The sequence below is a fragment of the Peromyscus leucopus genome, chromosome 8a (genome assembly GCF_004664715.2).
Source record: "Peromyscus leucopus breed LL Stock chromosome 8a, UCI_PerLeu_2.1, whole genome shotgun sequence".
NCBI classification, from domain to species: Eukaryota; Metazoa; Chordata; class Mammalia; order Rodentia; family Cricetidae; genus Peromyscus; species Peromyscus leucopus.
The window spans coordinates 2,178,703-2,203,732 of record NC_051085.1 but is presented as its reverse complement, the minus strand read 5'-3'; the positions used below and the strand labels follow the sequence as shown (position 1 = coordinate 2,203,732).

At 38.4% G+C, this 25,030-nt stretch overlaps 1 long non-coding RNA gene across 1 annotated transcript; it reads right to left on the bottom strand.

Annotated features, from left to right (window-relative positions):
• Positions 1 to 5,994: 5,994 nt before the first annotated feature.
• LOC119086874 lies at positions 5,995 to 21,208 on the bottom strand. The gene is made up of 5 exons (XR_005090259.1): positions 21,166 to 21,208; positions 17,981 to 18,081; positions 17,478 to 17,544; positions 15,295 to 15,424; positions 5,995 to 6,741 (listed from the first exon to the last, which is right to left on the bottom strand). It is a non-coding gene; the product is annotated as an uncharacterized LOC119086874 (long non-coding RNA).
• Positions 21,209 to 25,030: the final 3,822 nt, after the last annotated feature.

The following is a 25,030-nucleotide window of genomic DNA, read 5'->3' as shown; positions in this document are numbered from 1 at the left end:
CTGTCTGATGCTCTAAATAAAGTTGGGTATTGCATGAGACTTTAGTTGCCTCATTTATGGGTTCTATTCTCCCAGGTTATACCTTCCTTATAGTGGTAACAAGCCTGGTTTGCACAGTAATCTGCAGGCCAGTGAGGGCTACATAATGAGGCCCTACTTAAAAAAAAAAACAAATAGTAATAATTAAGAATAACAATATTATTATTGACAACAACAACAAAAATTAACTGATCTTAAAGCAAGACAAAGACCAGAAAAATCCTGCTAATTATTATCTGGTTGATTCTACAAACATTTAAGGAAGAATTACTACCAGTCCCTCTATAGTTGAAAATCGTTAACAAGGATACTGCCTAATTCATTGTTTCAGATTAATTTTTTTCTAATAACAGAAAACCATATCATAAAAAACTACAGGTAATATACTTTATAAAAACAAGTGCAAAGTTTTCATCAGATACTAATATGCTGAACACATCAATAAATTAAAATGATCACATGTTGTAGCCACAGAGTAATAGTTCAAAATAAGAAAATCAGTCAATATCATTGATTACATAAGGACAATGATGTTCACACAAATGTTTTAATTGCAACCCATACTCAGAAGGTTAGAGTAACAGGACTGTCAAGAGTTCAAGGTCAGCCTGAGCTGCATAGTGAGGTTCAGGACAGCCTCACCTACAGTGTGATGTCATGTTTCCAAAAACAATGAGCAATCAAAAAATTCAATAAGCATATAAAAACATTTTACCAAATGAACAATCTTTGTGATGAACACTTAGCAATAAGGTTAGGAAGAAATATTCTAAGAAATATGAAATTTTTGCATGAAAACTATTATATTCCATATTTAACATTAAAACCTGATAACAAGTATCCCTAATAATAGAAAAGCATTAAGAAAAAATTACCATATAAACTCAAAGAAAGGCAAAACTCGCTCTAACATGTATGTAAATTGACATAAAATATTTTTAAAAATTTAGATCATGTCTGAATCAGCAGTGGACACAGATTGTGCTCTCCCCCAGCCCTAGACTTTTGGTTCTGCAGCTCCTGATACCATCAAAAACCATGCGAATGACAGGAGTCTGGGATGCCACCCAGGACCATGGTAAGTAACATCAGGGCCCATGTCTGGGTCTGTGATTCCACCACAGCCAGGGTCTGTATTGATGTCCGTGACCTGTATTACCACAAAAGGCGACATAGATGCCTGGGGAACTGGGCTGCAACCTGTGGCCATGAGGGCATCTGAGGTCCATGCTGTCACTAGGAACATCCTGATCTAAGTGGCATGCACTGTCACCTGGGGCCATGGTGTCATCCGGGCCAGGGCTGCTGCAGAGGGCCATGTTTGGGTCTGAGTTGATGTTCTGGTTTCCTGTTGTCACCAAGGGCCATGTTGATGACCATGGTCTGGTCGGCCACCTTGGATCATATCGGTGTCCAAGGACTATACTGCTCCCAGGGTCATGCTGATCTGGGTGGCATGTATTGCCATCTGGAGCCATGGAGGCATCCAGGCACTAGCCCTGCCTAGGGCCATGTTTGGGTCTGTGGCCTTGTAGAAGCTGGGTTCTGAGATGGTGTCCGTGGCTCCAGTTGCTCAGCCACCTGGGACCCTGTTGACACCTGGGCGTCATGCTGCCCCGTAGAAGACACAGGAGAGCCAGCTCTGAGGGCATGAGAACAACAGAGCTGGCCCAACGCCCCACCTTGTTTGCCATGTGTGGTGGCATGGGTGAGGGGAAGCTGCCCTCCCCCCTCTGCCCCTTGCCACTTGTGGCAGGCAAGCCTCGGGGTCATGAGAGTGAGGTGAACTAGCTCTGCCCCACACCAGCTGCAGCACACAGGAGAGTGGATCCTGCCCTCCACTTAGGCAGCACACTACAGCTGACTATTGTCAGGGGTGCAGCTGAGCCAGCACAGGGGACTTGAGAGCAGGAGAGCTGCCCTATCTGCCCTCCTATGCCTCCTACAGCAATCAGAAGGAGGTCTCTACACCTTGCCTAGGCAAAGCAGTAGAGCTGGTGTGGTGGTATGAGTGGGGGGGTGCAGGGTGGGGGTGGGGGGCGACCCGGATCTGAGAGCAGGAGAACTGGTCTTACTCCTTGCTGTGGGCTGCATTGGGTGAGTTAACAGAGGCAGTGCTGGAGAGCTCAGCCCAGCAGTGAAAGGTAGCAAGCTGACCAACCCAGCTACCACCCAGGCTCAGAACCAGGGCTATGAGTTGGCCCACCTCAGCATCCACCTCATCTATGCACTATTGGAGCGTGTGAAGGGGACAAACCTACAAAACCAAAGCATCAGGATCTCCATGACACAGGACAGCAACAGGATATCCGAGAGGAGGTGCAGTGGTGTAGCCTGAACCAAGGCCTCAAACTAGACCAAGGACTCTGACTCGGCAATGAACATTTGCAGGTAAAGATGAATGGACTAAAGAGTAAACTGTCTTTCTGGGTTTGGGTTACCTCACTCAGGATGATTTTTTCTAGTTCCATCCATTTGCCTGCAAATTTCATGCTTTCATTGTTTTTCTCTGCTGAGTAGTACTCCATTGTGTATATGTACCACATTTTTTTCATCCATTCTTCCGATTCTAAATATAAAATAAAGAACAATCAGACCACAACCCATAGAACCATAGAGGCTATATATATAGCATGGAGGTCCCTAGGACGACTGTGGCTTATAATAAATTTCAGTTTTACTCAATTATTGAAAAAAACAAATAGCCAAATGAATGGAAACACATGAACTATGAACCAAAGGTTGAGGGCCCCCCAGCTGGATCAGGCCCTCTGAATAGGTGAGACAGTCTATTGGACTGATCAGTTTGGGAGGCAACTAGGCAGTGGGACCAAGTCCTGTGCTCATTGCATGAGATGGTTGTTTGAAGCCTGGAGCTTATGCAGGGACACTTGGCTCAGTCTGGGAGGAAGGGACTGGACCTCCCTGGACTGAGTCTACCAGGTTGATCGCAGTCCTCGGGGGAGGACTTGTCCTGGAGGAGGTGGGAATGGAGGGTAGGCTGGGGGTAAGGGGAAGGGGTGGGAGTGGGGAGAATAGGGGAACCCATGGCTGATATGTAGAACTGAATGGTATTGTAAAATAAAAAATATATATAAAAAAATAAATAAATAAAAAGAGTAAACTGTCTCTCAACTAGAAACTTCACAGCTTCCATGACAAGAATCTGTCTCTTTCTTTCTTTTCTTTTCTTTTTTTTTCCTGTTTTGTTTTGTTTAGCTTTTTTTTTTTTTAATTTGGTTTTGGTTTATTTTAATTCGATTTTTTTTTATTGATTTTTATTTGAAGGAAGGTTGGAAGGGCAGAAGGCAGATGTCAGGGGGGAGGGATATAAGTGGGATCAAAATGCATGATACAAGAATTCACAAAGAATCAACAAAAGCAAAAATTAAAAAAAATAGATCTATAAATCTAATAAAGCTGCAGGATATAAATTCAACATGAAAGTTCTTTTTATATTTCTGTAGATTATCAATGACCAATCTGTAAATAAAATAAGCAATTTTAATTTATAATGAAATCAAAATGAAGAAAAAGATGGGCAGTAGTGGCTCTGGCCTTTAATCCCAACACTTGGGGAGCAGAGGCAGGTGGATCTCTATGAGTTTGAGGCCAGCCTGGTCTACAGAGTGAGTTCCAGGACAGGCTCCAAAGCTACACAGAAACCCTGTCTCAAAAAAACAAAAAGGAAGAAGAAGTAGGAGAAGAAGAGGAAGAAGAAGGAGGAGGAGGAGAAGAAGAAAGAGAAATATGTAATTTAAGGAACTATAAGGTTTACACATTAACAAGAAGAAAACATTGTTGAAAAGTTTAAAGTCTTCAGTAAAAGGAAATCCATCATGTGTTTATCAAGATCACTGATACTAAAATATCTTTAATCCCCATCAAAAAGCTGTCCTTTTTAAGATATGGAAAAACTGATTAAGGTTTACACTGAATTTCAATTATTCTATCAAGAAGAATATTGAAATGGAAAACCGAAGTTGGGAAAAACCTCACCATCTGATTTCAAATCTTGTTGCATATTTGCATTAATTGAAAACGTGGGAAAGCAATGTGGATGTCTTAGCTACATTTCTATTGCTGTGTAACACTGAGACCAAGGCACCAGCACCTCATAGAAGACAGAGTCTGTTTGAGTCTTAAATCACAAGCATGGAGAGATAATGGGAGATGCCATGGGCCTTTTGAAACTTCAAAGTCTGGTCCTGGTGATACACCTCCTTTAACAGGACCATACCTACTTTAGAACTATTCTCAAACCTTAACAGTGAACTATTGCATAGATCAATGAGATCAAGAGATAAGGAGGAAGGCCAAAATTCAATAATTCGTAATTTTCAAAATAGGTCTTAAAGATTATTCATTGTGAAAAAGGAGTCAACGGTGTTGGTACAACTGGACCCCCATGGTGACAGAATGCATTTGGACCCTTACCTCATGAAAAACTTGAAAACATGAAAAACTTAACTCAAAATCTTGCAATAGCTATATGTATAAAACTTATTGGAGAAAAACTTCATGACATTAGTTTGAGGAGTAGAACTTAAAAAAACAAAATGAAACAATGGTAACAACAGCAAAAATGAAATTCTACTACTTATACAAGCTATAAATCAAAAATGCATATATTGTTCTTCACTAAAATTAAACTCCTTTGTTCATCAATGGGCAATACTAATCAATTCAGAAGATAACCATGTACCATAGGAAAATGTTTGCACATCATATAAATGAAAGAATTGAATATCCACATTATATAAAGAATTCTTGCAATTCAACAAGAAAAACAAATTCACTTAATTTAAAACTGAGTCAAAGAATAATGTAGAATTTCAGGGAAGACATACATTTAGTAGTAATCATATGAAAAATGTTTAACATCATTAGCTATTAGGCAAATGCAAAGGGAAGCCCTTTGCTACATTAGCTGTAAATGAGAAAAATAGTGCAACAATCTGGGGAATTTAGAAGTCTATGAAATGTTAAGATAGTTGAAATTTTGCAACCAGTCTGGAAAATAGTGTGACAGTTCTTGACAGTGTTAGACAAGCGTTGCTTTATGGTGGAACAACACTGCTCACAGATGTTTAGTCAAGCACATTGAAAGCAGGTATTCAAACAAACACTTATGCATGAGAGTTTAGAAGAGCATTAGTCATGACAGACAAAAGTAGAAATTAGCCAAATGTCCATCTACTGATAAACACACAAAGAAAAGAAGAAAAAAATGTGTATTCACATACTGTTCCTGGGGATCAGTAAATCATTAGATAAGATGTATTTTTAAGTTTTATAACCAACATTTTTATTAAATTTTCTGTGAGATTGTGTCTCATAGTAACATAAGAAGCTATTCCTATAAATTGTCACTCCCATAACTTCCCAATAATGAGCTGAACAAGGTGACACCAACAAAAATGTCAAAACAGACAGGGAGAAGTCCACGAGGCCAAAACCCTACACGAAGAACCACAGGCAACTGAATAAAGTAGAGTTAAAGGTGATGTTCTCCAGGGGGGAGTGCACTAATGTACTGTCCAGAGCCAAAGGGTCAGCTCTGGAAACATACATACAAGTAACATTGCATTGACTCAACAGGTCATATTTAGGATCATATATACATATACAAGTGCGTGCATGCAATAATAATTGATGAGGAAACATGCTAAGAATTTTTAAGAAGATCAGGGAGGGGTATGTGGGAGGGTTTGAAAGAGGAAAGGGAAGGGAGAAATGCAATTAATTTACAATTTCAAATATATATTCATACATATTTATATATATGCAAAAATACAATATTTCTTTCTGCTCCCTTTTTTTAATCCAATTCTCTCTCTCTCTCTCTCTCTCTCTCTCTCTCTCTCTCTCTCTCTCTCTCTCTCTCTTTTTTTTTTTTTTTGGTTTTTCAAGACAGGGTTTCTCTGTGTAGTTTTGGTGCCTGTCCTGGATCTATCTCTGCAGACTAGGCTGGCCTCGAACTCACAAAGATCCACTTGCCTCTGCTTCCCATGTGCTGGGATTAACGACATGTGCCATTACTGCCTGGCTTAATCCAATTTTCTTATGCTCCATCCCCTTCCAAACTCATGGTCTTCTCTTATCTGTTATGTGTACATACATGCACATGTAATATGTGTATCTGTAATATGTATCTGTACATATACACATAGATATATGGGTATAACCTGATGAGTCCATTTAGTGTTGAATGTGCATGATTTCAGGACTGACGCTTGGTATTGGTTAACCAATTCAAACGCTCCGCAGTGGGAAGACTACTCCTTCCACTTTCAGCGTACTTTCTTTGCCTTTAGCTCATGGGGTGGGGCTGTGAGCTTTCCCTCTTCCATGTTTGCATGTCAATGTTGAATATCCATGTTGTCCTTGTCCAGTGGTTGTTTAGGCAGCCATACTTTTGAGCTATTATTGCCAGAGCTTAACTGTCATTGTTAGGAGACACCCTCTTACAGATTTCTTAGTCTTCTGGCTCTTAAAATTTTAACTCTTCCCCCTTTCCATGGTGTTCCTTGAGTCTTAGAGGTAGGGGTTGTTTTCTAGTTGTATCCACTGGTGCTGGGTACCACATAATGCATTTTCTCCACATTTTGACCAGTTGTGGTGGATTTGTTGTTGCTTTGTGATGGTCTCTGTCTGTTGCAAACAGAAGCCTTTTTCATGAGTGTTGAAGACTATAGTTACCTGTGGGTATCAGGACAAATATTTAGTATGCAGTTAGGAATCATGCTGGTTTAGTAAATTGATGGTAGTAGATTCTCCTCTGTGATCCATGAAATCACTAGCCCTGGGTATTGGATGAAGTTTCCAGTACCAGGATAATTTCTCTCCGGTTGAGCATGTATTAAGTACAACTAGACAGCTGTGAGCTATTGTCAAGCTCTCAACGATGCTATTGCACTCTTAGACATAGCTTGCCATGCTGGGCAGTGTTGTCGTGGTTCATCGGCTTCACAGTTGGGTGATACCATTGGTTGCTTTCCTCCCTTGGAAGCTTGCAAAGCAGCCTCCAGTACTGTAAAATCTGGTCCTCAGGGAGGAAGCTTTCAGGTCAGACCCTGCTCTGCTCCCTGAGTCCTTGTCTAAAGTACATGTGTCCGTCCACAAATGAAGAGATAATGAAACTATGGTACATATAAACTGTGGAATACTATTCAGCTGACAAGAAAAATAAAGTTGTGAAATTTGCAGGGTGGAATAAAAAAATATTATATTAATGAGGTCATCCAGGCCCAGAAAGACAAGCATCACTTATTCTCTCTCATCTGTGGTTCCTAGATCCAAGTGTTCAGTTATGAATATATAGCCTGAAATAACTACAGAAGCCGAGACAGTAAACCATTTTCATGGGTGCTGCTAGAGTGGGGGACAGCAGGAATCAACTAATAATAAAAGAAAAAGTGATGGAAACATGCAGGGCTCTGATTGAGGAAGGGAAAGGGAAATCAGTAGAGATGAAACTACAATGTATTGCAAAATTTTTCAATAAAAAGTGATTCTTGCATACTCACCTTTAGTCCTATCATGTTGTGTTTAACCACCAATATAGTCATCATTTAGAGACATTCCGAAATTGATTGAAGTAGAATCATGATATAGAATGCTTTCAGAGAGATATTAATTGAATAAACAGATTTAGAGGAAACAGAATCAAGTCAAATAAAAGTAGTGATCAGTATGTTCTAACTAATGGTATATAATGAGATGAACTTCATTAGCGCATTAAACACAAAGGCAGACTTTCAACTTAGAGTGAAATTCTAGTGTCAGTTCAGGAATACAGGGTTGATCATTCCATTAACAAATGATGAGTGCTGGCGTGTTGCTGGAGGGCTTCTCTCCAGGTTCCCCAAGCCCCGCAGTCCCACAATCCAAGTATAAAATAATCACTCAGATGCTTATATCACTTATAAACTGTATGGTCATGGCAGGCTTCTTGCTAACGGTTCTTTTATCTTAAATTAACCCATTTTTATAAATCTATACCTTGCCACGTGGCTGGTGGCTTACCAGAGTCTTTACATGCTGCTTGTCCTGGCAGTGGCTGCTGTGTCTCCCTCCTCAGCCTTCCACTTCCCAGAATTCTCCTCTCTCCTTGTCCCACCTACTTCCTGCCTGGCAACCTACTTCCTGCCTGTTCACAGGCCATCAGTGTTTTATTTATATAGAGCAATATCCACAGCACTGGCGAGATGGCTCAGTGGCAAGAGCATTTATTCTGCAAGCATGATGAGGGGCTGAATTCAGATTCCCAGGACCCAGACTAATATTTAACCACTGGGGACAGTAACACTGTATCCCTACAACTTGCTATACAGCCTAGACAAAAAGAAGAGTTTCTGGTTCAGTGAGAGACCATTTCTTAAGACAATAAGGTGGGGGTAATTGGTGATGACACTTAGCATCTTGCAGTGGCCTAGAATAACCCAACCATGTGCACCTGCATGCTTCCATACTTTTAGCACACATACATGCACTACACAAACACACATACACACAAATAACGTAAGATCTATCATCTATCTATCCACGTATCATCCATCAATTATCTATCTGTACATATTGGACACATAAGCATATTGTTAACAACCAAAAAAATTAATAAAAGAACTATAGGAAATTTCTTAGGCAAACTGAACTGAAAGTGCCTGAATCCTTCTAATGTAGATAGAACCAAAGGAGTGAAAGGTTATGAATCTGGTAATGACTGACTGAAAAGTACAATCTTCAATGGAGACAATAGTGTTACTGGAGCTCACACTTGCTTAAATAAATACATCCTGTTGCAAAATATCTAAATAATATTTATAGAGTTTATATCATAGTACTGCTAAGAAAGAAAATTAGGGTTAGCTTAGCATAAACAAAAATAAATTTCAAGTCCAATTCATAATTTACTCACTACCAAATGAAAACAACTGTGCACATGCAAACTTTCATTTGGTGTGACTCAAATTATGTACAACATAATACATAAGAAGAAATCTATGGAAGCATGTTTAATTATGTTGAATTTAAAGTATTTTTCATAAAGATTTTCAAATTTATTGTTATTTTTTAATTATGTGTCTGTGTCTGTGTCTGTGTGGGGGTATGTGTACATGAGTGCAGGTGCCAGTTCAGGCCAGAATAGAATGTGAGAATTGCCTGACATTGGAATTACAAGTCATTGTGAGCTTCCTGCAATGGGTGCTGTGAACTGAACTCATGACCATGGCAAGAGGAGTGCATGTTTTAAATGCTTAGCCATCTATCCACTCCTCTAATGATTTTTAAAGGGGAGAAAAATTAACATGGCTAGTGAGTTAAGAAGAGAAATATTGAATATCAAATAGGGTCAGCATGTGTGTGTGCATGTGTGTGTGTGGGGGGGTGTTCATGTTTATGGTCACATACATGTATCTACAGGGTTGCATACATGTATGTGTGTATGCACACACACACCTGAGTGTTGGAATCTGAATACAGCTCAGGAGTTGGACTTTAAAGCCCATGCTAACAGCAGTGGATCAGCACTATCTAGATTCATAATACTGGGAAAGTGTTGGAGATCATTGACATATTCTCCTGGACATTCATGGCTAAGAGCAGGTATGAGCCAGTGCATCTGGCTTCCCATATCTTATCATTGGGGGCAAGTATAAAGCAGTCAACTGTAAGGTAGACAGTCATGTAATTTGTCTGTAGCTGGGGGCTGGCACTTTCTAATGGTAATTTTAAAGAAGTAGGGGTCGTGAGCTGAGCAGACACTCTATCAGCTGTTGTGCTGTTCCTTTGTAGGATTACACATTTTCCCCTCCCTGGTAAGGACAAAGAGGCAGAGGAGATGCCTCGGTGCCAGCCTTGCTTCAGCACTGCAGCTTCACGTTTAGTGTGGTGCTTACACAACAAACTCTCCTCGGGAGGCTTTTGTGGGAAGAAAGCACTTGGAATTATTGTAACACCATTTATTATCTCATTCTGAAGTGGTGTGCTTCTACTTTAGGATGAGTTGAACTGCCATGGATCTGTAATGGTGTGCTAAAATCTCTGATGACAATTGTGTTTTTATCAATTTCCTTTTTTGCTTTTAATAGATTTTGCTTTATACAACACTCATGAAATGTAATTTGTCAACTAAAGGTTCATGATCGTTGCAAGCTTTTTGTGGGTTTGTATCTTTTCGTCAATAGGAAACTATTCTTCTGCATCCCAGTACATTCCCTTTGCGTTCTCCTTTATTCTTCCTGATACTAATTTTACCATACCTATTTGCTGCTTAACATTGGTTTTATAAATCTGTCCTTGTCATCTTACTTTTAGCCTTTCTTTGAAATTTTATTTTTGCCTGGATCCTTTTCAATAGGACATTCCTCAGAGATTTTATAGTACAGTGCACAGTGAAGAGGTTTCTAAACTGAAGATATACTTTTCCATATTGATGTATATATTTTGTGTTGCTTCTTGTATCTGTAATATTCTAATATTTTAGCTATATTTTCAGCTTATACTTATGCCTACATTTTTGTAATTGTTTATCTTTGCTGTAAAAGTAAATTTGAGTTTTTAACTTTAGAATTATATGATAAAGAGTGAGAGAAGAAAGTTGAAAGAAAAGTTATCATTGAATCATGGTTAGTTTTTGTTCACCTTGAGTGTGCAATGGTACCCCATATCTAAATTATGCTAAATATTTTCATTTTTATTTTGAGTTCACAAGAAGGTTACTCTAAAATTGTGTGTCCTAAGTAGCACAGTGACCCACATTGGTTTCTTTCATTGTTATTTCTGAACAGACATCTTAAAATAAACCCACAAGTTCTTGTCAATTTAGATGGAGGACTATATATGTGGTAATGAGTTAATAAATTCTTTACCTTTTGGTTTGTTTAGCTTTCTTCAGCAGATTTTCGGATTATCCAAACTTCTTCCTTAAGTACTCAGAATCTCAATATGTGATGAACACGGGATTTTGTTTTCATTGAGTCAACATTTATGTTTAAGTAATTTATCAAAAGACTACTTCTTTTTGTGTGTTTTAATCTCATGATGTCAAACTTTATGTAATTTTTATATAGTAGCAATTACATTACTGGGTATGTAATTTTTCAAAATGTATGTAGATATGCATGTGTAAATTTTATACATGTTTTACATGTCCAAATTATGTGTAATTGTTATAATTCCAAATCCTAGTATTTACTTGACATTCATATTTTGGCTGTTTATTAGCTTTATAAATATTTTAGATTTCAAAAAGTTTGAATGCAATTAAATTTGGGCCTTATGATTAATAGCATTAATTTTTCAACATGCTTATATTTTCCCTTTTTGAAAATCTTAAGGGTTATTTATGGTTATTATTCAATTAATAGTGATTTTAACTAAATCTACACCATTTCAATTTTCTGTATCAATCAATTATAAAATGTATTTAATCCCTCTGCTTTACTCCTGAAATACACTTTTGGTGTTCAACGTGCCTCTTCACCCAGAACCTGGTCCTGAGAGCACACCCTCTATGGTTTTAAATATTTTTTTTCTTATTATCTGAGTGTGTTTTTTTATTAGGATACTCATATCTCTCTAAGATTTGTTATATTCTCCTAAATGTCACCACTTTTTCTTTGAATACAGTACTTTGGGTTCTTTATTTTTATGATCTTTCTGCATTTTAAATATTCCTTCTTTCGACTAATGTCATATTCACCAGCATTGAGAATATAGGTAAGATATCTTAACTTCTCTCTATCCTTTGTTCTGTAGACTATATTCCCATATCATCAAGAAGCACACTCCCACAGTAATTCATTATGAATTGAAACTTGATGTTTTCATTCATGCTGCAACTTCTATGTTCTAAATGAATCCCCAAAGTATGAGGCAAAACATTTGCTATGTTTTATTATATAAAACCATCTCAGAAAAAAAATACCCTTGCCAGCCAGTGGTGGTGCATGCCTTTAATCCCAGGACTTGGGAGGCAGAGCCAGGTGGATCTTTGTAAGTTCGAGGCCAGCCTGGTCTACAGAGCAAGATCCAGGAAAGGCGCAAAGCTACACAGAGAAACCCTGTCTCAAAAAACCAATATATATATAAACACACACACCATATATATATGGGATATATATATATATATATATATATATATATATATATATATACTAGATTCAAGCAAAATGCATTTAGTTTTTTTCCAAGACCTTAAGTACAAGCTGGTAATGTGATATAGAAAAAACTGTCAGTGAAAACAAGGGGCCAAAGAGAAAACCAGAATTAAGCTTTAGGTTTGAATATAGTTGAAAAATCTAGGGAAATTAAGCTGGGGTTCACAGAACTCCAGGGGCTATTGAGAAAAGAAGACAAAAGAGAAGCAGTTTGAGGTGTGATGTGGTCCAGAGAGAAAACTAATTCCCCTGCCTCTGTGGAAGTGTAAATAAAGAAATCACCTGTGTGCTGAGGTGTGCATGAGTTCCCAGGGGTTATCCTGGCACTAGTACTCTAAATGATACCCCACAGATTTGTGCACATAATTTACATCAAATTCTCATCAATGAAACCTCAACCCTTCAATGTAACTTGGATGGACTTGGGTTAATACTTCCTCTACATCTTTTTTGGCATAAACATGAATCATATCTGAAGAATTCTATTAGTGTCCTAGAGAACGGAAAGTCTCAGAAATCACATGCCAAGTTAAATCAGCAGCAGGCAGAGGAACTAATTCTGCAAGCATGGAAGACACCATAAATACAGAAAAGGCATTGGCATGCACAGTTCTCTATTGATGTTGTCTCCTTCCCCTAGTAACTAGAATGGAAAATTTTATTTGAAAACAGGAGACTAAACTGTGAGCATATCTACAGAAAAAAGGATATAAAAAATAAATCACAGCAGTTACTTTAAGAATTGAAATTTTAGGAAGAAATACTATTACAGAATTTAACATTCAGAACATTCAGCAGTGGAATTCTGCTTCTACTGATACCTGATGTTGGGTGTAGCCTCTGAGAATGAATAACTAAATCCTATAAATGAAGCGTAAAACATTAGAATATGATTTTTCCAGAAGACAATGATAAAAAACTGGATGAGTTACTTCCATGTTGTTCTTGGAGGTGTGTCCCAGGTTTTTTCTTAAAGAGAAGATAAAGTGGGGAGAGAGAGCAATAACACAGTGTGACTAGCAAGGCTGGGGTTGAATCTGGTTTCAGAGCCCACTTGAATTTGAGGGAAAGGATATTAGAGAGGAAGAACTTCCATGGATACAATGCGAATCCACAGGTGGCCAACCTGAGTCTCTGAGTGTAGTCTGAAGATGTGTGTGGCGATCCTGTCCAGGACAGACAGCTGAAACAGAGCAAGGGTGAGAACAGCAGCTGTAGGGCTGTTCAGGACTGGCCAGGGCTGAGATGTATGAGTCACAGATTGGCACAGCTGAGGGGCAAGTTGACTATCTCGGGCATGACCAGGCTTCAGAATTTTCTATGTGTTATTAGGCAAGAGTAACCACTGCTCTCTGATGACCTGCCAATTTTAAGGAGTCCCAGAATGAGATCAGCTAGTGAGTGGAACTCAGACACATCAGACCCACGAACTCCACAGCTGTCAATGGAAGACAAAATCATAGTTAAAATGTAGCATACTCAATGGTCAGTGTTAAATTAGAATATGCCAGATGTGGGGAAATGTGAGTAATAAGAAAATTCACTTTAGAAGAAAAGGAAGATGGACTTTATGTAATTAACATAATACAGCTTTAAGAGTTATTCAGGGGAGCACTCTCTAGGCAAAAACAAGAGAATGGCCTCAAGTTTCTGGTCATCCAGGGCTATGTACCTAGATTTTATCACAAAAAATAAAATAATAATGAATAAACACAGTTTGTGCATAGAGATACGCACATCTGTCCTACTAGACCTTCACTGTAATGGTTTATGCTGATCTGGTTAAGAGCTGAGTTTGAAGTTTATTCACTGCAGTGCATCAAAGCCTACAAATCCTTCTTCACTCAAGGTCTGAATTTAAGCTGGGCAAATTTCAGAGGAGTCTCCTCTCCACCTGAGACCTTTGCTTATGCTTCTCCCAGAAAGCAGCACTCCATTGTATCCACTGTTGATTTTTACTTCAGTCAGCACAGTAGCCCTAGAAAGGCTGGGGACACTCTTTCAAACTCTGATGAAGTCCCTCACTCTCAGAGAAGTACCATGTGTATCTCAGAACTGTGACCCTGACAAGTCTTTTTATTTATTTTATGTGTATGTGCCTGCATGAATTTATGTGCCCTATGTTTCTGCAGGTGTCTGTATTTACCAAACAATATCAGGTTCCCTGAAAACTGCCTGATGTAGGTGCTGGGAACCAAACCTGGGTCCTCTCTATAAGCATTAAGTCCTCTTGATTGCTGAGCAATCTGTCCAGTCTCACACATCTTTCTTTGTTTGCTCTGAATATAATGATAAGCTTCCCATTTTTTTAAGATTTTATTTATTATGTATACAGTGTTCTGTCTGCACGTATCCCTGCAGGCCAGAAGAGGATACCAGATCTCATTACAGATGGTTGTGCGTCACCATGTGGTTGCTGGGAATTGAACTCAGGACCTCTGGAAGAACAGCCAGTACTCTTAACCTCTGAGCCATCTCTCCAGCACCCATCACCATTTTTTTTTTGCTTCATCTTTTATGGATTTCATACCCCTTCCTTTCCTCAGTTCTGGTGGACTTGTATCATTTTACTTCCTTTTCTTACAGATAAGTTCTTTTATTCCTTAGTAGGTGTGGAGAAGGTGGGTCTGAGAGGGTTTGGAGAAACAGTACAACTCTCTAGGTCCAGCTACAGTCCAGTTCCATCTTGTCTTAGGGCTTCTATCGATGTGATGAAATGCCATGACCCAAAAGCAACTTTGGTAGGAAAGGATTTATTTTGCTTAAACTTCTGCCATTATAGTTCATTGTTGAAGGAAGACAAGGCAGGAACTCAAACAGGGCCAGAATTTAAGGGCAGGAGCTGATGCAGTGGCCATGGAGGAGGCTGTTTACTGACTTTGTCATCATGGCTTGCTTAGCCTGCTTTCTTATAAAATCCAGAACCACCAGCCCAGGGATGGCACCACTTGCAATGGGTCACTAAGAAAATGCCTACAGCCTATCTTATGGGGGCATTTTCTCCATTGAGATTCCCTCCTTTCAGATGATTTCAGCTTGTGTCAAGTTGACATAAGACTAGCCAGGACACACCTGTATTCTCATATCATACCTTTTGTCATACTTCTTTCTACAAAGCAAGTTTGCATGCAGTATTAGAGGCAAAGGAGATGCTGTGGGTTGGAGCTCTAGAAGTCTTCACATTTCTCACAGCTCCTTCAACAGATGCTCACACAGCTTCCCTGTGAAGTCAAGTAATGTTCATAGAGGAAAAGAACAAAGGAGCTCATGAATCCCATATGTCTGCCACCCACAGAGACCCAACACCTTGACACTTGTCCACACTTGATGCTTAGGTATTTCTCATTAATGAATATCTGAACTTTCTTACTGTTTTATTCAACTTTTATCAACATGTTTCCAAGGCAGGCAAATACTGAAGTACTATTCTTCATGTAGGATTCTATCTTCCTCCATATTCCTAATTATGCACCCTGGACTTAAATGCATTGAAGAATTCAATAAAACCTGTTATTTTTAATACATCCAAACAGATACGTCTTTTATATCTAAACAGAAAAAGGAACATGAGATTCATCTTATATCTTATGTATCCACAAGTATCCTTTGACTTACCTAATAGGAATAATCTACCTGGGTCTCTTCAGCTCAAGGTCTTTAACAATGTGGTAAAGTACCAGATGGGACTATGAGTTCATCTGGAACTCAACAAAGGAACCTCATTGATGTTACTGTTGGTAGGCTTTTTTTCTTGTTCTTTATTGGACAGAGAGCGTTAGAGATGGACAAAGAGTGAGAAGTGGGAGTGTGCAGAGAAGATGATATCGAAGGACAAGAGAAGCGAGTCTATTGTAGTAAGTCAGATACTGTACACTTCCACTCACATCGATTTTGAATCCACAGTCCACTATTTTTGTCCTTAGAAATGGTGTAAAATTAGAGACTTGACAGACATGGAGGAGGGAAGTATGGAGTTAAAGATGGAGCCAGCATGCACCTAGCAGGTCCACTGCTGGACACACCACCGTAGGAGACTGGAGTGTGGCAATGTCTTCACTGCTATGCTAATTGACACACTATGTACAGTATCCAAGAAACAGGAAAAAAATATTTTTTTAAACTTTGTTAGGCAAATTAGCCGCACTACTTTTGAGTAGGTATTCTCACATTATTCCAAACTCCTGTTGATAGAATTACAATTCTGTGGGCGGAGCTCTCCAGTTGCTCTTTATGGGCTCTTTGCTGTCACTTTGGTGCCCCCTGAAGATTCTCTTCACACTTGTGAGCTGACCCCTGACCTCTCATGAGTGGAGTTCAAGGGAACCTCTGAGCTGTTTTCTTTTGTCCCCTTCACATTCTGCTTCAGAAATCTGTGCATCTACACCTCCTTGAACTGGTTCAATGACCTCTGCTGGATGAGAACACCCTTTCCTGCTGGGTTCCTTCCCCAGTGCAGACTATATAATTCAGGTATAATTCTGGGGAATTAGAAGCCTCCTCCTTCTTTCTCTTTTCTCAGAGAACACATCTAGTCATTGTCAAATGTCAGTTCTCTGCAGTCGGCAAGTGCATTCATTTCCCCCCAGTGATTAATGTTTAATTAAGGGCAAATCTAGCCCCAGTTACTCCTTGTAAATAATTATGACTTTTTAATTTTTACTACAAAAATTTAAATATAAAGGACATAAATTTCACCTCAAATACTTGGGACAATATCTTAAGATCTAAGTGGTTTAAGACCATTTTATCAACATTATTGCCATGTTGCAGTGGACCTGACAGGGATGGACACACCTCCATGGTGTGTGCAGCTCATTTTATTCTTGTGCCAGGACTGACTCTGTTCTATGTCAGCAGTGTCACCCTGTTTCCTGTGCTTGGATGAAGCCATGTTCACTGCCCTGGTACTGGTGTCTACAGGAATGACTAGAGCAGTGTTGCTCAAACTTTTAAATGCTGAAATCCTTTAACATAGTTCCTCATATTGTAGAGAACCACACCATAAAATTATTCCCTTGCTTCTTCATAACTACAATTTTATTACTGTTATGAACTGTAATGTAAATATCTGCTATGTAGTATATCTGATATGTGACCCCTGTGAAAGGGTCATTAGACATCCAAAAGAGTCAAGATCCACAGGGCTTGAGAACCACTAGACTCAGGGATGTAGATGGTCTCTTCCCCTTGCATTGAGAGAGCATTCACAAAGATTCTTTTCCCCATGTACATATCACAAAATTGTTCAAAGTGTATGCCTTGCTTCCCACATACCTGTGTCTTTTTCTGTTTCATAATGAGCATGTGAGAGATACCAGAGGATCTTTTGTCTTGTCTTAGTCTGAAAATAAAAATCAACTACAGATTGTAACTGTTAAAATTAACAAATTCATGTAAAATATAAGTTTTGGGGAGAAGATTAATACAAAGTCTATATAACATCTAATTAATCATTTATCACACACACAAAAAAAACTATGCAACATGTAATGTTACAGAGAAAAGGGTAGTCTTTGCAGCAATTGACAAGAACTTCACAGTAATTTTAAGGAATTATTATGCTCCTGTTATGCTGCTGAAACAAATAGATTGTAAATACCATACATAGGATCCTTGACTACATATAATTTAGGTATCTCTAATATCAGATTAAATTTCCTGCTTTGTCTATCTGCAGTTAAATTTGATAATAAAGAACAGAGTCAGCCAAAGTATCTATATACTTTGCAGAAATATTTTTTCCTTTGTTGAATATTCTTCCCCAAAATTATACTTACCAAAAAAATTGAGGTAAATTTGACAGATCTTTGATGATCTCCACCTTATTGTGAAATGAACCAACTATCCAACAGTGATGTAATATCTAGACAGAAGTGTCCTATATCAAAAGATGGAAATATTTACAAGAAATGTTAATTGATGCATGACTATTGCTATACAAATATTACAATGTATTTTTCACTATGTAATTTTTTTCTATTACATGTTGAAATAAATCAAAAAAGTCTTACCATTTTGCATATTTTGTCATTTTCAAAACTTGATACTCTTTTCTACTAATAAGAATTTTATGTGTAAAATATCAAACTTCCTTTCAAGTACATTTTGCCTTACATAAGTGAATATGATTCTAACGGTTGTCTTTTTCATTTAAATGGATTCAGATTTTTTTCAAAACTAAATAATAACAGCACAAGATTTTGTGAAAGAGGCAGGAGTGCATAAATTGTAACTGGCCACATTGGGCTGCTCCAGAAAGGAACCTCTGGCAGTTCAGAGACAACAGCCTCTGTCTCACAGTTTCCAGTGTTTTCCCCAGTTTCTGATTATTTGCACAACAATAACCATTTGGGCAGTGGTTAATTGTTTTGCTTCAAACATTTGACACATTCCTCATTACTTTTAGTGGATGTGAGTCTTTTACTAAGCCACAATTATAATTAAGACTGATGAAATCATTAGGCTTGATGTAAACATTCAGTTTATCCAAATAGAGTTTGGCAACACTTTAAAGGTCTTCTGTCTGGATCAGTCAATGTTTAATTATTTGTTGTGGGTGCTGAATTCCAGCATGGTTGTTGCCATTTGTCATTATGCTCTACTGGCATTAAGTCACCTAATTTTATTTATATCTGAGTCACATTCATTAAATATTTTCAAATATTACTTTTGAAAACTGTTAGTCCATCTCTGTGTTATTATTGTTGAGGATACCAAGAAGTGTGGTGAGTCTACTCACCTCCTGATTTAATAAGTATTTTTCCTGTTGAACAAAGATGAGAAACAGCCATTCTTCCTGACCTCAAGAGTCTTACAGTGTAAGTCAGGGTGCTGTCCTATCTACACAGCACTGCATAAATCCCAAGAACTGGGCCTAAACCAGTGAGGTTGTGGATTTGCTCCTCTAATGTTTTATCCTGTGTTCTATGAAGATAGATGAAGGCCCTTTACACAAATAAATGCTATGTTTGGAGGTATAATTGTAGCAGTCAATTTTCTGTATTTTATGACTCTTTAAGGATTCTGTAAAGAATCTAGAAACATGCTGGGCAGAGATTCTTTTTTAAGCATGTAAGCTGAGCAGCTGCCACAGCCCTCCCTTCAGAGGCCTCCTGCAGAAAATTCTGACTGGCAGAAAGTCGACTTTTGTGTTGGGATCCTGTTTCCTAAACGGGAATGCTGAAAGTTCAAAGTAACAACTTTAAAATGACGATAAACACAGGCACCCTCTTTCAGTAAAGTCTAGGTGTGCTTGTTGAATGCTGTACTTATTGTCTGTGTTTCAATCTCCACATTTAACAAAAAGAATCAAAATATGGGATGCCATCCAGTGGAAACATTTTAGTAAGTGTGAGATCACTTTCCAAAAAAAACTTAAAGACAATATTTAAAATATACTAAAATCTCCTTTCTAAAGTGCTCCATGATGGAATAATATTGATATACTATAACTCTTCAAGACATTTTAAAAATGCTCTTTTTAGAGAAACTGGTTTTGAAACTAAATATTTTTGATGTAGTCTCAAATATTTTAAATGGCTTAGTTGTATTTATATTTTTCTTGTTATTGAAAATAGATTATATTCTCATAAAATATATCCTGAATATGGTGTCCCCTTTCTCTACTCATACCAGTCACACCCTACCTCCTCTGACAATTAGATCTATGCCCTTCTAAGTGGGAATTGTTAGGTTTCAAACCTGGCACAAATGGCTGAGGTGCCTATTTAACATATCAAAGCAGACCTGGCTGCCAGGTTCTTCCTGCACCCCTCAATACCTACCTGTTGCAGGGCCCTCCTGGATGGCAACCAGCTGCCCCCTACCCTGAACTCTCCAGTCCAGGGGCTGGGCTGCTCTTCCCTATATAATCCAACCATTTTGGTTGCCTGCTCTGTTTGTATATTTTTTTTTACATTTGTATGAATTTATTTCAAACAGGAGTGGAAATATATATACAATACAAGAAATATAGTTTTGTATTTGTATCAATATGCAAATTTTCTTAAATAGGAATATAAAAATAGTTTACATCTTGTATGCTATATACAAGAATCCACAGCAATGCAAATTATCTAAAGCTGATATTTTGCTAAATTAGTTTACTAGTATATACAATAATCTACCTTAATGTCCTATACCTATCCACTCCCCCTTTTCTTTTCTTAAGGAGAACAGTGAGTATAATTTTTTGTTCCACCCCCAACTCTATAACCCTATAACCATTCTGGCACAACTTAACAGTAATAAAGTGGAATGTTAATGGATATTTAAAATTTTAATTCTTTTATCCATGTCATAAATCACTAATACAATCTATAGAAAAATTTGTGTAAGTATATAATAATATATACATATCAAATTTGAAAACATTTAATAGTTTATACAGTTTAAAAGAAATTATCTTTAGTATATTAAATATTTAGCATATAGCTTATATATTTTATATCTAGAGAAAATATTTTTCCATAGTAATGATTTTGTTTTGTTTTATTTCACTTTTGAGCCTCTTGGTTGCTGCACCTGGTTCCCATCTCTGCCCTTCCCCTTCCCCTCTCCCTTCCCCTCTCCCCATGTGGCTCAAGGTAATGACCAGTCTGGACTCACTCAGATGTTTCTGTTCCTGCCTCTGGCTATGCTCTCCTGCAGATCTACAATAAACCTTCTCCTCCATCAAACCCAGGGACAGAAAGATAGCAGTCATGTTTTCTTTCCTTTCCTTGTTCTTTTGATTTCTTTTTTTAAGTTCAGAAATGATAAAATAAAATAAGATAGAATAAAATAAGACATAATAAGATAAAACACAAGTTAACATACTGAAATTGTGCAAACAATCAAACAGAAGGTAAATAGATCAAGAAAATGCACAAAACACAGAGGACCACTCATTCCCACACTCAGGAATCCCATGAAAACACTAAACTGAAAGTCATAATACAAATGCAAAGGACTTGGTACAGACCTGTACAGGCCCCATGCATGCTGCCTCAGTCTCTGTGAGTTCATGTGAGCTTTGATCATGTTGTTTTAGAGGGCCTTGTTTTCTCGGTGTCCTCTCTGGCTCTTACATTCTTTGACCCTCCCCTTCTGCAGGGTGCCCTAAGGGGAGGGATTTGATTGAGACACACTGTTTTGGGCTGAGTGTTCCAAGGTCTCTTACTCTTTCATAATGCCTATCTGTTAGTCCCTGTATTTGTTTCTATCTGCTGCAGGATTCAGTTTTTCTGATGATGGCTGAGCAAGACACTGATGTATGACTGTAGCAGAATGTCATTAAGAGTCATTTAATTTAGGAGTCATTTAATTGCTTTCTTTTTTTTTTTTAAGACATCAGTATTCAGTTTTACCCTAGGTCCCTGGGCTATCTAGTCTTAGGTTCTTGTTCACCAAGCAGTGTTGGGAATAGGTTCTGTCTCATGGATTGAGTCTTGTGTCTAATCAGATATGGTTTGGTTACTCCCACAAGCTCTGTGCCCTCATTATCCTCGGATATCCTCCAGGCAGAACAGCATTGTTGGTCAATGGGTTTGTGGCTGAGTTGGTTCAGAGTGCCATACTATACCAGAGATGCTAAGAGTAGGGCTGAAGACTCTCCACAGACACCAGCTCTACTTCTCTATGTTCAGCGGGTTGTGTCAGTGTTGTCTTCAGCAATGTGGACTTGCCCTCAGTGTGTAGAGAGCAACCTACAGTCCTGACAACAGCCTTTGCTATTTGGTAATTCCCACAAGACCCCTTTGGGCAAGAACTAAATTAGAAGTAACAAAATGCCATTAATGAAAACTTCATCTGGTGACAGTAGCAGTTAAGGATGTACCTCTCCTATTCTTTGGTGATTTTGTTTAAATTGCCTTCATATACTCATATATTTTATAAACCTTCTACTAGATTAGATTTCGGTAATAACTCCCAAATGGTCCTTAATTTTAGCTGTCTCAGTGTATTCCTTCCCTCTCTTCCCTCTTCCCTCCCCCTCCTCAGTTTACCCTCTCTTTCCAGCCCCACCCATCCATGCTTATGGTTATCTATATATTCTATTTCCCCTTCTAATGGTAAATCTCCCTCACAGACACACCTTACTCTATATCTAACCTCTGTGGTTATATACATTGTAGCTTGATTATCATTGACTTAACAGTTAATATCACTGTATAGGCAAATACATACTGTATTTGTCTTTCTGGGTCTGGGTTACCTCACATATGATCTTTTTTTTTCTGGGTCCTCTGAGTTTCATGATGTCACTTTTTAAATGTCTGAGTAATACATAATTCTGTAAATGTACCTGCTGCGGAATAATCCTTTTGTACACTGTGAATATTTGTCATTCGGATTGGTTTGATAAAAAGCTGACTGGCCAGTTGCTAGGCAGGAAGTATAGCTAGATACAGAGGACTCTGGGAAGAAGGAAGGCGAGTCAGAGGAGTCACCAGCCAGATGGAGAGGAAGTAGGACTTTCAGAAGAGGTAAAAGCCATGAGCCTCAGGCAGCACATAGGTTAATAGAAATAGGTTAAGTTGTAAGAACTAGTTACTAATAAGCCTGAGCTATTGGCCGAGCTTTTATAATTAATGTTAAGCTGCTGGGTGGTTACTTGGGAGCAGCTTTCGAGACAGAACCTTCCACCTACATATACCACATTTTCTTTATCTTTTCTTCTCTTGCTTCTAATTTCAGGCTATTATGAAAAGAGCAACAGTGAACATATTTGAGCAAGTGCCTTCTTGGTAGGATGAAGTGTCCTTTAGGTATATGACCAAGAGTTTTCAGAGCTGGTTCTTGAGGTAGATCAATTCACATTTTCCTGAAGAACTGCCACCTTATTTCCATAGTGGCTGTATTGTGCTCCCACCAACAATAGATAAGTGATTCCCTTTGTTGAAATCCATACTCATCAGCATAACCTGTCACTTATTTTAATGATCTTAGGCATTTTGAGAACTGTAAGAAGAAATCTCAAAGTAATTTTGATTTTTATTTTCTTGATGGCTAAGTCTGTTGAACATTTCTTTAAGTGTGTCAAAGCCATTTGAGTTTCTTCTTTTGAAAATTATCTATGTAGATCTATACTCCATTTTCCAATTAGGTTATTTGCTTATATAGATTTTTTAGGTCTTTATATCCTTTGGTTATTAGTCCTATACCAAATGTATAGCTGGTGAAAATATTTTCCTCATTTTGTAGGCTGCCACTTTGTCCAATTGATGGTGTCTGTTTGGCTAGAACATCCTTGCCTCTCCAAATCCATCCCCTCAATAAAAAAAGGCCAAAAAGTCCAGTCCTCCATTCCTGATGGTTGAGGTGGCTCCTTCTCTGAAGCTGCCTGCTGCCCAATTCCTGCCTAAAGCATTACAGTTGGGCACAAATCCAGCTTGTGGTAGACACATCATCACCCCACACCTATGGGGTATTTAAGCTCTGTTCTTTAGTTAGGCCATGTGATTTTTCCTGCCCCTTCTCCTGCCCTGATCTCTGAGGGCTGGAGGAGGAATCATGGTGGGGTTGCTTTGCCCAAAATTAACCTGGTTGTTTCTTCTTCTTCTTCTTCTTCTTCTTCTTCTTCTTCTTCTTCTTCTTCTTCTTCTTCTTCTTCTTCTTCTTCTTCTTCTTCTTCTTCTTCTCCTCCTCCTCCTCCTCCTCCTCCTCCTCCTCCTCTTCCTCCTCCTCCTCCTCCTCCTCCTCCTCCTCCTCCTCCTTCTTCCTTTTTTTGGTGTTTTTGAGACAGAGTTTCTCTGTGTAACACTCCTGGCTGTCCTGGAATTCACTCTATATAGCCCAGGCTGGCCTTGAACTCACTGAGATCTGCCTGCCTCTGCCTGAGATTAAAGACATGTGCCACCACCACCCAGCGGTCTTTTACTTTTTTAAATTCAGCTTGCTCTAGCTTACTGTGTCAACACAGAAACCTTTTAAGATGGGGTACAGAAAACCTATCAGTGTCTTTTGCTGTGTAGAAGCCTTTCAGTTTCATGAGATCCTATTTGCTAATTGTTGATCTTGGTTGCTGTGCTAATGGCACTCTGTTCTGAAAGTCTTTTCCTGTGAATATCCATCAAGTCTATTTGGTTTATAAAGTCTGTTAGCTCCAGCATTTCTTGACTTGGTTTTTGACTGGATCGCCTGTCTATTGGCAAGAGTGGGATACTAAAATCTCTCACTACCAGTGTGTGAGAAAAATATGTGATTTAACTTGTAGTAGTGGTTTGTTTGTTGACTTGGTCCATAGATATTAAGAATTTAAATGTCCTCTTGGTGGACCTTTCCTTTGAGAAATATGGAGTGTCCTCCTCTTTCTCTTCTGATTACTTTTGGTCTGAAGTCTTTTTTTTTTTTCCAGATGTTAAAATGGCCACACCAGTATAGTTTTAAGTTCATTTTCTTCAAATATCATTTTTAGGCCCCTACCCTAAGGTGATATCTACTCTTAATATTCAGGTGTGTTTCAGGATGTAGCAGAAAGATTGATCCTATGTTCATAGCCATCCTGTAGTTTTTTTCTTTTTAATGAGGAATTGAAATCATTGAGGTTGAGATATAGCAATGAGCAGTCCTTGTTTAAAACTGTTGTTTTGTTCTGGTGGTGTGTGTGTGTGTGTGTGTGTGTGTGTGTGTGTGTGTGTGTGTGTGTGTTAGTCATATTCCACTCTTTTGATTTGCTGGTCTGGGATTACTTTATTTATTGTGTTTTCTTGGGTGTGGAATTCTCCTTTTAGCATCTTTTGTAGGGCTGATTTGTAGGTAGACATTGTTTAAACTTTATTTCATCATGGAATGTCTTATTTTCTCCATCTATGGTAACTGGAAACTGTGCTGCATAGAGAACTCTG